Source organism: Lampris incognitus, unplaced genomic scaffold (assembly GCF_029633865.1).
Source record: "Lampris incognitus isolate fLamInc1 unplaced genomic scaffold, fLamInc1.hap2 scaffold_269, whole genome shotgun sequence".
In the NCBI taxonomy this organism is placed as follows: domain Eukaryota; kingdom Metazoa; phylum Chordata; class Actinopteri; order Lampriformes; family Lampridae; genus Lampris; species Lampris incognitus.
In genome coordinates, this window is record NW_026611227.1 from 47,336 (window position 1) to 62,791 (window position 15,456).

Consider the following 15,456-nt stretch of genomic DNA (forward strand, 5'->3'; position numbering starts at 1 on the left):
TGTTTTTTCAGAAATTAAGAAGAAGCACTTGGTTCTCTACGGTGCACAGCACATCCCCATGTCCCCAAATAGAAATGCATTCTCCCAAGTTTGAAATAATTTTGAAAAACTGGGGGGGGGGGGGGGGGTAGAGAGAGAGATATGTCTCACAAACACGCGCACACACGTGCAACACAACATTGTGGTTCCTCCTGGCGGAGCTCGTTTGATTTATGGTCCCTGCATCTCGCCAGCCATACAAGGGATCTTTTAACCTTCTTATCAGAGACTCACACACCCACCTAAACGTTGATCCGCTGGGTTTTTACTGCATACACTTACATGTACACATCAGCTGAGGTGTATTAGTCATTTGGAGGGCTGGATGTGGAGATAGCGTTTTATGGATAGTCTTGTCAGCACTGAACCACAGGCTTGGACTCAAAACGCAGACTCGGTCCCAGTTCACAGAAATCAGTCCTTTTAATAAAAATGAGGTCGGTACACAGGTGATCAGATAGCAAGGCAACAGACAGTGTGCAAATCGGCAGGCGAAAGGCGAGGTCAAAAAGGGCCAAAACAGGTCAGGAAACTATAGGGCTCAAGAAACTCACACAAGGGGAACAATGCTGGAACGCTGTCACAAGGAACAAGACGAGCTGGCACAGAAGGAAGGGGACACTAAGACTATATAGTCTGGAGGAGGCGAGACCATTAGACATAGGTGCAACACATTAGGGCAGGGCAGGTAATCACACAGGAGGGAGACACGTGAGGGCAGGAAGTAAAGGACCTGAAACGAGACAAGAGGTGAGTATCAAAACAAAACAGGAAGTACAAGACAAAGAGCACTGGGAGAAACTAAAGATAACTTAACTAGCCAGACGGGGCGTGATGCCATTATCATTCCTGCCTATCAATATTATTTGTTAACAATCTTAAAACAGTGCTTTCAGTGCTCCTTATGGCAATTAGTTGATATAAATGTCAGGTAATGGCATCTTTACTACATGGCACCGATTGTTCTTTGCAGTTGTCAGCTCAGCACAGAGCAAAAGATGGAGTTTAATTCTGAAATGAAATGACCACTGTTTTAAATAATGTAACTCTTGCCCTCCCTTAAAATGGATCACTAACGCTGTCATTTATTAAATAAAGGTCTGCGGACCTAGCTAACTAAAGCCCGTTTTATTTTGTGCTGGTTTGTTTGTATCGTTGTTTTTCTGTCATTTGTGTTACTTCCTGCGGGATGGTACAAGATAGAAAACCTCAGACGTTGGAGGAATGTCCACTAAATGAGCTTTCTCAACTTTTTTAAAAAAATAGTTTTTCCCTCTGGGTTTGTTTTTTTTTCTTTTTCCCCGGTGCTATTTGCGCCAAACATGCAGCATTGGATCGGTGGGGCTTGATGCGTAAATAAATCACGGCTCAAAGGCATAAATAGCATGCCCTTCAAGGCCTCTACACATTTACCCCTTTAACTTCTCAAAAAGGTGACGGGGGCCATTGGCAAAAACTAATCGATGAAGGATGTCCAGGTAGCACAGTGGTCCATTCCGTTGCCCACCAACACGGGGATCGCCGGTTCGAATCCCCGTGTTACCTCCGGCTTGGTTGGTCGTTCCTACAGACACAATTGTCCGTGTCTGCGGATGGGAAGCCGGATATGGGTATGTGTCCTAGTCGCTGCACTAGCGCCTCCTCTGGTCGGTCGGTCGGGGCGCCTGTTCGGGGGAAGCCAGGGGAACTGGGGGGAATAGCGTGATCCTCCCATGTGCAACGTCCCCCTGGTGAAACTCCTCACTGTCAGGTGAAAAGAAGCGGCTGGTGACTCCACATGTATCGGAGGAGGGTAATTGGCCGGATACAATTGGAGAGAAAGTGGGGGGGGGGGGATCAAAAGAAAAAGAAAAAGAAAAAGAAAACTAATGGTTGAACATCAGTTTCCTCATTTCTGTTTTCATCCCTTCCTAAGCAAACTCATCACCAGCATTAATTTAAAAAACGTAAGCTGTATCCATCTCTCCCATTAAACTATAGGCCCATGTTTGCCCCATTTACACCTGGTATATAAAGCCTGACATCTGAATTTGAAGTCAGACTCTCATAGTGTCATCGCGTGGCTCAGGTCCTGGGTTGTTCTGGTGGCGTCTGGACACTGTTTGGTGTCCCCCTCATTATATTATTCATATCAATTAATAATTCCATTATAATTATGTTATCCTCTTTCAATGCTGTATTCTGTAAATTGTGTTTTATTCTGTACACAGAACACCCATTGCACGTTGTCCATCTTGGGAGAGAGATCCCTCCTCTGTTGCTCTCCCTGAGGTTTCTTCCTATTTTTCCCTCCTTTTTATTTATTTATTTGTCTATTTGTTTGTTTGTTTTTTAGGGAGTTGTTCCTTATCCAGTGCGTGGGTCTAAGAACAGGAAGTTGTGTTGCTGTACAGCCCACTGAGGCAGATTTGTGATATTGGGCTATACAAATCAAACTGATATGACTTGAAGTTTGGGGAGGGGTGTTCTCAGTGACCAGCTGAAAGTGTCAGGGTCCCTCTAGAGACCGCTGACGCTTCCACTGAGTTAATACTAAGGACGTCCCGATTTGGTGCGGCGTTGGAGCCAATCAAGGCTTATTCTAACTGATCAGACTCAACAATATTAAGTGTAAACAATTTTTTTTTATTCTAACCCCTTTCTCCATGTTAGCTGTGATATAAGTGTTGTGAATGCCCCATTATTTTCTATCTGGATGTCACAAACTGGCATCATCAGCAACTTGCAGCAGTGAAGTACGTGTTTTCAAAGAGTCAACAACAGGGGGCTAAAATAGCTGCAGTGTGGACCCTCTATAAATTGGTAGCTGACAGCAGACCAACCGCCACCTCTAATGTCAGCACCGTCAGTGTCAACCAAACTACTTCCAGCACATCTAATAAAAGTCACACAAAAATAAATCCTCCAAAGGAATTAAGCAAGATCACACATTAGCTACTCTTTCAGTGTACTTTGTTTTCGGTTAGTTCTGTTATTTTTATTTTTTCCATTTTGTAACAGCTATTGGACTCAATATTATCTTATTGTTTATTTACTTTGTTACTTTTAAAAAAAATATTATTGGGCAGCTTCATTTTCAAGAAAAAGGGCGATGTGCAGAACTGTAGCAACTACAGAGGTATAAAGTTGATCAGCCACATCATGAAGATATGGGAAAGAGTAATAGAAGCTAGGTTAAGAGGAGAGGTGATGATTAGCGAGCAGCAGTATGGCTTCATGCCATGAAAGAGCACTACAGATGCGATGTTTGCTTTGAGGATGTTGCTTGAGAAGTATAGAGAAGGCCAGAAGGAGTTATATTGTGTCTTTGTAGAGAGGAGAGAGAGGAGGTGTAGTATGTAGGAGTGGTGCAGGATATGTATGAGGGAAGTGTGACAGTGGTGAGGTGAGGAGTGGTGAGGAGTCTCCATGGACAATGATGTTCGCAGATGACATTGTGATCTGTAGCGAGAGTAGGGTGCAGGTTGAGGAGAGCCTGGAGAGGTGGAGGTATGCACTGGAGAGAAGAGGAATGAAAGTCAGTAGGAGCAAGACGGAATACCTATGCGTGAATGAGAGGGAGGACAGTGGAATGGTCAGGATGCAAGGAGTGGAGGTGACGAAGGCATTTGAGTTTAAATACTTGGGGTCAACTGTCCAAAGTAACGGGGAGTGCAGTAGAGAGGTGAAGAAGAGAGTGCAGGCAGGGTGGAGTGGGTGGAGAAGTGTGTCAGGAGTGATTTGCGACAGAAGGGTACCAGCAAGAGTTAAAGGGAAGGTTTACAAGATGACTGTGAGACCAGCTATTTTATATGGTTTGGAGACAGTGACACTGACGAAAAGACAGGAGGCGGAGCTGGAGGTGGCAGAGTTGAAGATGCTAAGATTTTAATTGGGAGTGACGAAGAAGGACAGGATTAGGAATGATTATATTAGAGGGACCGCTCAAGTTGGACGGTTTGGAGACAAAGCAAGAGAGGCAAGATGGAGATGGTTTGGACATGTGTGGAGGAGAGATGCTGGGTATATTGGGAGAAGGATGCTGAATATGGAGCTGCCAGGGGAGAGGAAAAGAGGAAGGCCAAAGAGGAGGTTTATGGATGTGGTGAGGGAAGACATGCAGGTGGTTGGTGAGACAGAGGAAGACGCAGAGGACAGGAAGAGATGGAAACGGAAGATCTGCTGTGGCGACCCCTAACGGGAGCAGCCGAAAGTAGTAGTAGTAGTAGATTGGGCAGTTGTGATGCCATTTTTTTTCTTCGAGCAGTGCTATAAAATTGTTAAATTAAGTTGTTAAATTAAACTGTTGAGTGTATCTTACCGCAACTGGATTGTTTTGTTTTTGTTTTTTTGTTTTGTTTTGTTTTTTTCTAATTTTAAGGGTTGAATCTGGTAACAGACAGCGCCCTCTTCCGTTGTTTACCAAGCAGCTGTGGATACAAGTGGATATTGTTATTCTGGCTGCCTGACAGGGCACACTTTAAAGTTTTACCTTTTGGCTTTCTTTCAGCCCACAAATCTATGAATCTATCTAGTATATCTCTAATGACATAGACTAAATACAAAATGATTTTTCCACCATTCATGAAGTTTCTAGTAACATCCATTAAACCATGTTTATATGAAAACAAAGCTTATATCCTAATTGCATGACTAAAAGGTTAAAGGGTGTTCAGCATCAGTAACCCCCTTCCTCAAACTTGTATGTAACTTGAATGTAACAAGTACAATTAGTTCCAATCAGACGGGCGGCAGAAGATTGATCTCTATTTTGTCAACACTGGTTTCAAATAAAGGATTTTTTTAAAAACAGCTAATTCGCCGTTAGCATCAGCCATGCCACTGATATAGGCTACGTTGATTTTAATCCATTCATATGCATTAGATACTTAAAGTGGAAATGAAGCAGTCAATCAAGTTAACATGATTTACTAAATGTATTTCCACTCTAATCAGCAATTATATAACAGACATGACAAATGTCAACATACAAAAAAAGAAGAAGCCCAGTTACATCTCACCATCCCACCATCTTGCAGTACTTGTGACGTCACGGGGTTGGTTGGCTTGGCTGAGCTCAACAGACACAACGGTAAAAGATAGAGAAAGCTGGAGACTGAGAAGCCACAGGACAGAAGAGGACAAAAGGGGGGCCACTGTTGTATTGCTCCTGGATGTAAAAATGAGTTTTACAGGGTTGCAGCGAAGGACAAAAAGGTCCATTTTCATAAACTGCCGCTGAAATGGACACCAGTACTGAATCATTTCTGTGCTGTCAGAATTCTTCATTCTGCCAGGTTGCATATGCATTCGAGCCAATATGGCGTGGGAGCTGGGTGGAATAATGGTCTTTTCAGATGGAAAGCAACACTCTGCCTGCGTACCCGCTTGGATCCGCAGGGTATCAATGTGCTCCTCGTGTGAATAGATAGGCAAACAAGCACTCTGCGAGTAAATGCCAGGCACGCTATTTGTGGTAACAATGGAAATGGCTTCGATGCACTACTGTATCCCTACTCATACAACTGTATTTTCTTTATAGGCTATAGCAACATCTTAAAATATATCGTCTAGAAATGTTGATGTTATCTAATACACCATGTGCTGCAACCTGGACACATCATTAGTAATGAACCCCGGGGTCATCAGGTGTTTCAAGTCTTAACATCAGACACCCTCACCCTAGCAACCCAGCCGGGGGTGATCAAGCCCCATCTTGTGTCCAGGTAGTGCATTATGCCACACATCACCCCTCTTCACCCAGAGCCAATGGGGAGCCTTTTCAGCCCACATATCCCCAAGAATCCCAGGACTGGCCTGCAAAGCCCCTGAAGCCCACTTCAACTGGCTCACAGTGGGCCTTCCACCTGTTTCTCCGACACTCAGCTACTAGATCTGCATACCTGGCTCTCTTACATTCTCGTGCCTCCTCCATCTGGTCTTTCCAAGGGACAGTTAGCTCTAGCAAAACCACTTACTTGGTTGCCATGGACATCAGGACCATGTCCGGCCTGAGTGTGGTAGCTGTGATGGTGTCATGGAACCTCAGCTGTCTCCCTCGGTCAACCAGGAACTGCCAGTCCACAGCTGTTGCAAGCAACCCACTCTGGTCCTTTGGCTGGGGCTGGGGCTTCTCCCCTGCTCGTACAAATGTGTTGCTGCTTGCTGTAGCTGATCCCAGTCCAGATGGTGCCTGCTACTGCCCAGAGAACTTGGTCATGGCGCCAACGATACTGCCCCTCTCCCAAGGCCTTTGGACAGCAGCCCAGGATGTGCTCCAAGGATAGCCTTTTCTTTTCTTCTTTTCTTTTTTTGAATCCCCCCCCCCTTTTTTTCTCCCCAATTGTATCCAGCCAATGACCACTTTTCCGAGCTGTCCCTGTCGCTGCTCCACCCCCTCTGCCGATCCGGGAAGAGCTACACACTACCACATGCCTCCTCCGATACATGTAGAGTCGCCCGCCGCTTCTTTTCACCTGACAGTGAGGAGTTTGTCCAGGGAGATGTGGCACGTGGGAGGATCATGCTATCACCATCAGTCCCCCCTCCCCCTGAACAGTCGCCCCGCACGACCAGAGGAGGCGCTAGTACAGCGACCAGGACGCATACCCACATCCTGCTTCCCAGCCACAGACACAGCCAACTGTGTCCGTAGGGACGCCCGACCAAGCAAGGGGTAACACGGGGACTCGAACCGGCGATCCCTGTGTTGGTAGGCAACGGAATAGACTGCTACTCTACCCGGATGCAGGATTTTTTTTTTTTGGACTGAGATCAGGTATCAGGATGTACATACTGTATATACTCCAGTTTCAGGTGCTATAGAGTAAACTATTGTGTCCATTGTCAATCTCTGTAGGCTTGTGCATGATGTTAGAAAACAGAAGTGAGTTTGCAAGTTATGTTAGCCGGGCTGTTGCATAACAATCTTCTTATGTGCTGTTTCAAATTATGTATATATAACATTTTGTTACAATCTATAGGAATGGGTAATAAAACTGGAGGATAAAATCAGTAGTACATGATGAGAAGAATATGGCGATGGAGGAAAAGTATTTGCTGTCGCCAGATTTGATACATCCAAGTTAACCAAGGAGGAATGCATAGCCCTTCCAACGGACTTCCCTCTTCACCCACCATGAAAGTGACAATAAGCTTGCACCACACAGCATTTAGAGAATATGAGAGGAGTTGGTTTGATAGGCCAAGTCAAAGCCCGCTCAAACTCCACCTGTTTAAGATGTATTTATCCTAATCCAGCCTCTTTATCAACTGCGCCAGGGCCGCTCTTGTGTCTCTGATCATCAAATTGCCAAAAATATATTGGGCATGCCTGTGTGCATCCAGTTTCATGAAAATAGAGCGCAATGAGTCAACATGCAGCGAAGAGTGGATGTATTTAGGACATTGGCTGCCCCTGGGTCTGGCTGGAAAAAAAACTCACCCCTCAAGACCTTTCCACAGAGCTTTCCCCTGCCAGCCAGACACACAAAGTCACACATAAACTAACACCGACACACTTCTACGTCCATGTGTGTGTGGGTGGGTGTGTGTGCCTCTGTGCGTGTGAGTGTGTCTGTTTATGTGTGTGGGTGTGTGGGTTCTGTATGCATGTTTATGTGTGTGTGTATGTGTGAGTATGTGTGGGTTGTGTGTGTGTGTGTGTGTGTGTGTGTGTGTGTGTGTGTGTGTGTGTGTGTGTGTGTGTGTGTGTGTGTGTGTGTGTCCGAAGAGAGAGAGTTTGTATTTCTCTCTCTGTGTGTGTGTGTGTGTGTGTGTGTGTGTGTGTGTGTGTGTGTGTGTGTGTGTGTGTGTGTGTGTGTGTGTGTGTGTGTGTGTGTGTCTGCGACGTGTATATGTCAGTCTAACCACACCGCAATGCTGGGAACCCTGCAGCTGACGTCAATCTGTGGTAGATTAGTAGCCTTGTTATAAACTGTTTATTCCAGTCGCTTAATGGTGGCCTAGCTCAAAGATTAAAATCAACCATAGTATCGGTGTGGTCTTTCCCTTTCTCATCTTTGAAAAATGCTCAGAAGTAGGATATTAGGGGGGGGGCTGTGCTACTAGCACAATCAAGACAGGAGCAGTGGTCTGTTGGGAATGGACTGTCTCTGATCAGAGTGTGAATTATAATTACAATCGCGGTGGGTGGGGGGGGGGCGGGGGGTTAAGGTGCAGGCGTGTGCTTCAGTGAACTGAAGTCTTACAATCCTTAAAGTATCTTGCTTGTTTGTCTGCAGCCTGTAGATGACGATAAATCCATTACATCAGCACATACCACACAACCGCTTTTGTAGACAGGAGTCACCAACAAAGTATTCTAGAGCAAAACTGCCAACAACTCAGACCCCCCCCCCGCACACACACACACAACAACAACAACACACACACACAAACAACAACAACAACAGTAGACCATCATTTCCGCTCAAACGCAGACCCACACAGTGGTGTACCAGAGCTTTCTTTAGCGCGTAAGGCCGTGACACACCAGGCTAATGGTCGGCCGCCGGGCCGGGCCGTCGGTGAGCGTCTGTGGCGTGGCCCTAGTTTTTGTGGTGTGTGCCGCACCGTTGGCACTAGTCGGACCCCTGTCGGCAGCTTTTCGGCCGACTCAGCGTGTTGAATTGGCGAAGAAACTGAAGACCAACTGATCAGCATGATTTAGGAGAGGCCAGCTCTGTACGACATTACAGAAAAAATGTTATGCCAACCGAGTGGTGAAAACAGAACTCTGGCGTGAGATCGAAAATAGTGTAACGTTCATGGATAAGTAGACACGTTGGTCCTTGACTAATGGGTCGGACTCTTTAGTCGACTGGTGAACGTTGTCACTTTCGGTGCAGGGGTTACGGGTTCGCGTCCCGGCTATGGCCGTTCTCGGGCTGCCCCCTGAATTCACTACAGTAGTCTTGTTATATCAGGTAAGATTTTCTTTTTGGCCACTGAGCTCTTTAGAAACTGTTCATATTGTTTGTGTTATTGTTCGCTAGCGCACGGTAAATATCATTTGTTCGTTCTGTTTACCAAAATAACAATTATTTATCTATTTATTTGTTTGTTTATTTATTTATTTATTTATTTGTTTGTTTGTATAGCCGCAGTCCTGGGTCTTCTGGTTTCAAATTTTGAATGACGAATACAGACTACCGCCACCTGCTGGTGTGGAGAGTTATTTTCTCTCACGCAAGCGCAGAACGTACAACGTACATGTTAGTTGGCCGTTGGCGTTAGTCTTTACGGTGTGTTCAAGTTCTACTTGTTGGCCCAAATGCAGGTGACGTGAGGCGACGCAACAGCCAACACTTAGCCAACACAGTAGCCAACACTTTATTTAAAGTCCTAGCATATTAGCTAAGAACAGTAGGGTATGCATCCCATCAGTTTCTGCAAATACCATTTGCCTAAATATCTGATATGATAGCATACATATTTAAGTGCAGTCTCCTTTGCAACTCACCTCTTTGCTACGACGTCCTCCTGCCTGGACACTGTCCTCTTCAAATCCTCCTGTCTGCTCAAAGAAAGTTGAGTCAGTTCATCTGGACACAACGTTTATTGACAGAAACGTTTCATCACTCATCTAAGTGCCCTCTTCAGTCTCAACTGACTGCAGGTATCCCCACCTTTATAAACAATACAGTGGCATTACGACCGAAACCAACGATCAGTTTCATATGCAAATTGCCGTGACCATTGACCCGAGATTCATTGGCCATGTGTACTATTCACAGAGGATTTGGGAATGTTTGCAATCACAGCATTGTAAGATGGCGACAGATGTACTCTCAGCCCCCCTGGTTGAGGGATGGTCATTCCCTCTCCACATAGATGGCATCTTTGACTCCCCATTCAAACCAGTGTTCCTCCCTATCAAGGATGTACACCTCCTCATCACTGAAAGAGTGGCCACTGGCCTGTAGATGGGTGTAGACTGTGGAGTCCTTGCCTGACGTATTAGCTCTTCTGTGTTGTGCCATCCTCTTGATCAGTGCCTGTTTAGTTTCCCCAAAGTATAAGTCATGGCAATCCTCTTGCCTCCCGGCACATAACAGCGTACACTATTGCTCTGTTTTTGCCTGGGGACCCGATTATTGGGGTGGACCAATTTCTGGCACAGCATGTTTTGGGGTTTGAAAGCAACTGAGACACTGTGTTTGGAAAATATGCTTCTCAACTTTTCCAACACTCCTGCCACATAAGGAATCACCACTGGTTTATGCTTAGGCAGCTGTTGTCCTCCTTTCTTCGATTGGCTGGTTCACTGTTTGGGCATCTTCATGGCTTTGACAAACGCCCAGTTAGGATAATCACACTTAACCAGGGCCTGTTTAATGTGGGATTTCTCCCCTTCCCCGGCTGCTGTGTCGGTGGGAATGTTGTCAGCTCGGTGGTACAGCGTCCTGATGACTCCTAGTTTGTGCTCCAGTGGATGATAAGTGTCAAACCTTAAGTACTGATCAGTATGTGTTGGTTTATGGTAAACATGAACAATCTAATGGCCCCCATCACCAATTGCAATGGGGGGGGGAGGCATTTGATTGTTGATGTTGTTGATGTTTACTGTAAAGGTGAAAAGAAACGGTCAGCTGGCTTCATATGCATTGTAGCGAATTCGGGGGACAACGCAACTACAGGATCTGCCGCGGCCGGGAAGCGAACCCGTATCGCAGGAGACATCGCTAACCGCTCGACTAAAGGGTCAGCTCCGCCAGCCAGCGGCCAGCGTGTCTACTTATCCATGCACGTTACACTACCCCCCTCTTTCGGGAAGCGCGTCCCCGCGCTTAAGCATATCAGCTCTTTCACGCCTCAGAGCGCATACGCCTCCGATGGCCTTACGGTCGCTCCATCCCACTTCTGACACCAATGTAGCGGACGGTTAGCGATGTCTCCTGCGGTGCGGGCGTTACGGGTTCGCTTCCCGGCCGCGGCAGTTCCTGTGGTTGCGTTGTCCCCCGAATTCGCTACAGTATCTTAGCACACACTTGGAGGTCTGTGTGCTCCCCGACCGCTCAGTGCATACTTTAAAAAAAAGGCACTTTGTGGAGTGGCGAGTGAGGCAGGAAAAGGTTTTGTGCTTCTAAAACTGGGGGCCTGAAGATGCACTTCTGACTCTGACAGTTTGTAATGTCTTTTGAGTTTCTGCCTGTTGATGTCAGATGTCAAAGCAACCAAGAAATCTGCTTTACAACCAAACCAATCATCATGACAGGGTTGGCAGCTTAGCAGGGATGAAACATATAAAAGTCATTAGCTATGTTTTTTTTAATTTAAATCACTTTTGTAAATTTAACTTGTTTGATGTTGAAATAATGTTCTATATTGAAAGGTTTCATCAGGTAGAAGGTGTGGACATGCCTTCAAGTGAAAGAAAATTATTTAGGGTTTATTTATGCTTAAAGCAGGCTCTAGTCGACCAGGCGACTCCTCCTTTGTTAAACAAGGTAATTTACAAAAGGATAAGTTTTGATAATGACTGCTCACAAATAGCAATGAATAATTATCGAAACAGATTATTCAGTTATCCAAACAGATTAGGATATTGCAGATGTACACACGACAGTGCCTTCTGTGACTGCATTGAAAAAAAAATCTGTTCTTGATTCAAAATGATGCTGAAAATGTAAGATAGGTAGTAATTGCCAATTATATTACCCAGCAAGGATTTCTCTTTGTTTTTGACATGTATTAGACAATACCTATCATCCTGGAGTGTGAAACAAGACTTCCTCAACTATTTAATTTTCCTTTTCTCTCTTTAGATGCAGCCACTGTTTCTTGCACAGAATGTTGACTGTTCCTACTTGCTTGTTTCCTCTTTCCGTAAAGCACCCAAACCACTCCAATGTAACCCAGGTTCCAAACAGAGCAATCAAAAGTCATAAATAGTGAATTGAATAACAATAAATAAATATTTAATGGTAATAAATAATCTTTATTAAAACACCAAAATCTTGTGCTCTTAGTTTCATGCAAGTTCAAAGTCGAGATGAAATGAAAAAAGCCTTTTTAACCCTTTTATATCACTTCCCTGGCCATATTGTGCCCGATATAACAATATATGCCCAAAAAAATAAAAAATAAAAATCCATTACTTTGGATTTTTGTATCAAAATCCATTCATATTTTCCTCCAGTGAAACAAAATATAACATATGCTTACATATGCTTGACCCAATCAATTTCCACCAATAATATCATGACTTCCACCCATCAATCAATCTTCAACTAAGAGCAAGGATTCATTAGTTAGCTAGCCAGCAACACGCCCACTTTTCAATGTTAAAGCCAAAATCCTCCCAATGTTATGTCCCACCTGTGTATGCTGTTTCACTCAGAAATAGATCAGGATATGGAAATCTGATACTCTCGAAATGCCAGCTGGACTTTAAGTGTGGTTAGATCCCTCTTGATTTAACTTGACCTCTCTTTGATTAATTATTTGCATTATATTAATTATTAAATTAGAAATTGAATTAATTGTTCATTATGAATCAATTATAATTATTAATTAATTTGCCCCTGAGAGGGGCTGGCCACCCTCAGTGTAGCTCAGAGTAGAGAGCGAGGCCAGCAACGGCAGAGAGAAACAGTGGAGAAAAACGGCCTGCAGAGCCAGAATATTTTCAGATCTAACCCGGCGAATTAAGGGTTTAGTCCAACAAAACTGTAATAGATGTTCAAGATTGTTGAAGATTGATAGATTTGATAGATTTGATAGATTGTTGAAGCAGTAGAAAGACTAACCAAGACTGTTTTGGTCAATTTTACTTCGTTTTTGTCAAGCTTGAATGGTCTGTTTTACGATGAGTGAAAGCATTTAAGCTCGTCTTAGTGCGGGGAAAGAGGGAAACTTGATTTCAGAAGGTGTGTGGTTGTATTTTTCTGTTTAATAAGGAAAGCAGGTGTAAGAATATTTTCTTTCTTGACATTTTGTGAGTTTATTTTGTGTTTATTGAGTAACTGTGGAGATAAAAGAGCCAATGGCAGGAGTAAAATTACTCAGAGAGTTTTCCAGAAGGTTGAACGTGGAGTCGGATTCTTCATCGGTGTGTGTGGGAGACAGCAAAATCCATGACTGTAGACAGTGTGGAGCTACCCATCCATCTCATCAGAGATGCATTTTACTCTCTGAAGAAGTGGCTAATGAAAGGGTTCACCCATCACCATCGTCTGACTCCTGAACAGAACACCTTCAACTACCGTTTAAGCGCTGCTTGAATGGTGGTCAAAAATGCACATTTGGACATTTGAAGAGCATCGGAGGTGCCTTGCCAAGCGCAATGATGTGGACATTTCTGTAATGCCTGATATTGTTGCTACTTGCTGCATACTTAACAATGTTTGCGAGATCAACAGAGAGAACGTTTTGGCTGAGAGGAACATTGCTGCTGCTACTGACCTCCCACAACAGCCTGACACAGAGGTCTTTCATGCACCCCAGACAGGTGGCACACAACACATATGAGAAGCAACGATGTGCATTCTTTAAAAAAAAACTCAGTCTGATTTTTAAATGAAGTTCCTTCAATGTAGACTATTTGCTGTTGTTGACTCTTTTCTAGGCGGTACGTTGGCACAGTGGTTAGCACGGTCGCCTCACAGCAAAAGGTCCTGGGTTCGAGCCCCGGAGTAGTCCAACCTTGGTGGGTCGTCCCGGGTCGTCCTCTGTGTGGAGTTTGCATGTTCTCCCCGTGTCTGTGTGGGTTTCCTCCGGGGGCTCCGGTTTCCTCCCACAGTCCAAAGACATGTAGGTCAGGTGAAGTGGCCATCCTGAATTGTCCCTAGGTGTGTGTATGTGTGTGTGTGTGTGTGGGCCCTGTGATGGCCTGGCAGCCTATCCAGGGTGTCTCCCCGCCTGCCGCCCAATGACTGCTGAAATAGGATCCAGCATCCCGGCGACCCTGACAGCAGGATAAGCGGTTCAGATAATGGATGGATGGATGGATGACCCTTTTCTATTGAATTGTGTCCTAGATCAGTGTTTTTGGGACCCCTGCCCTGCATGTGTGAGCATGGAAACATCTAAAAAATGCAGGGCAGGGAGTCTGCAGGGCCACAATTGAGAAACACTATAGCTTACATGTCTCATTTTGCAATGCATGTACATATATGACTTATACACACCAACTACTGATTAGTCACAATAACATTATTTTTTTTGGTCTATATATAAAAATGAAATAAACATAGATAAGAAAATAAGAAAGAAAAAAAATCCCCTCTGAGAATCACCACCTTAACGTGGTGGAGGGGTTTGGGTGTCCCGGTGATCCTGGGAGCTGTGATGTCAGGGGCAATAGCTCCTGGTAGGGCCTCCCAAGGCAAATTGGTCCCAGGAGAGGGGCCAGACTAATAGCAATTCCCAAGAAATCCAGTGAAGTTTCAACAGCAGAGCACCAGCACTTCGCCCAGAAAAGGGAAATCGGGGCCTCTTCCTGGAACAAGACCTGGGAGCTCACCAGCGAGCGTCTGGTGGCTGGGCCTTGGCCCATCGGGCCCAGCCTGATAAAACAACATGGTGCCACCACCCCATGGACCCACCACCCACAGGGATGAGCATTGGGGTAGAGTACAATGCAGGCTGGGTGGCAGGCAAAGGCGGGCACTGGCACATGCCCACTTCAGGCATCGCAGACTGGTCCAGGAGGACCAAGTGAGAGGAGACCCCAGGGTAGACCCAGAACTTGCTGGAGGGAATACATGTCCATTCTGGCCTGGGAATGCCTTGGGATCCCCCAGGAGGAGCTGGAGGGCATTGCTGGGGAGAGGGATGTCTGGAATGCCCTACTTAGCTTGGTGCCACTGCGACCTGACCCCGGAGAAGCGGCTGATGATGAGAGATGAGAGAAAATAAAATCTTTCAGATAAAAGTAAATGAAAACAAAGTCTTTCAGAGGTCAGTAAAAAAGGGCCCTGCTTCTGGTCACAGGGGTAGCGTGGGTCTTGACTCCAGGAGGTGTTTGCTGAGTGATGGTATTGAGGTTGCATGACAGGCATCCGCTGGACCATTTTTCGGAGTAGAGAAGTGATGTCCTGAAGAATGGCCATCTCCTGCACATTCTCCACCTGCACCTCTCTCCGTACCCACTCCTCATATCCTGTTGTTCCAACAACCGAAGCCGTTTTAGCTTGAACGTCTCGAAGTCCTTGTCCATCTCACTGAACAGCTCCCTTATCTCTGCTGATAGCCTTTCCGAGCATGTCTGTTCCTCCTTTTCTTCTTCTTAGGTGGAGAATGACACCACAACTAACAACAGCAACAAGAACATTAGTTTAAAAGTAGTTACAAAGCTGGCTAGCATTGTTAGCCATTATCCATTACTTCTTTAATGCTCTGTATCATGCAAGTAGGCCACATGAATAAATATGAGCAATAAAGGTCCAATATAATCTTATCTGTACTTAAAACTGATCGAAACATCAGTTTCAT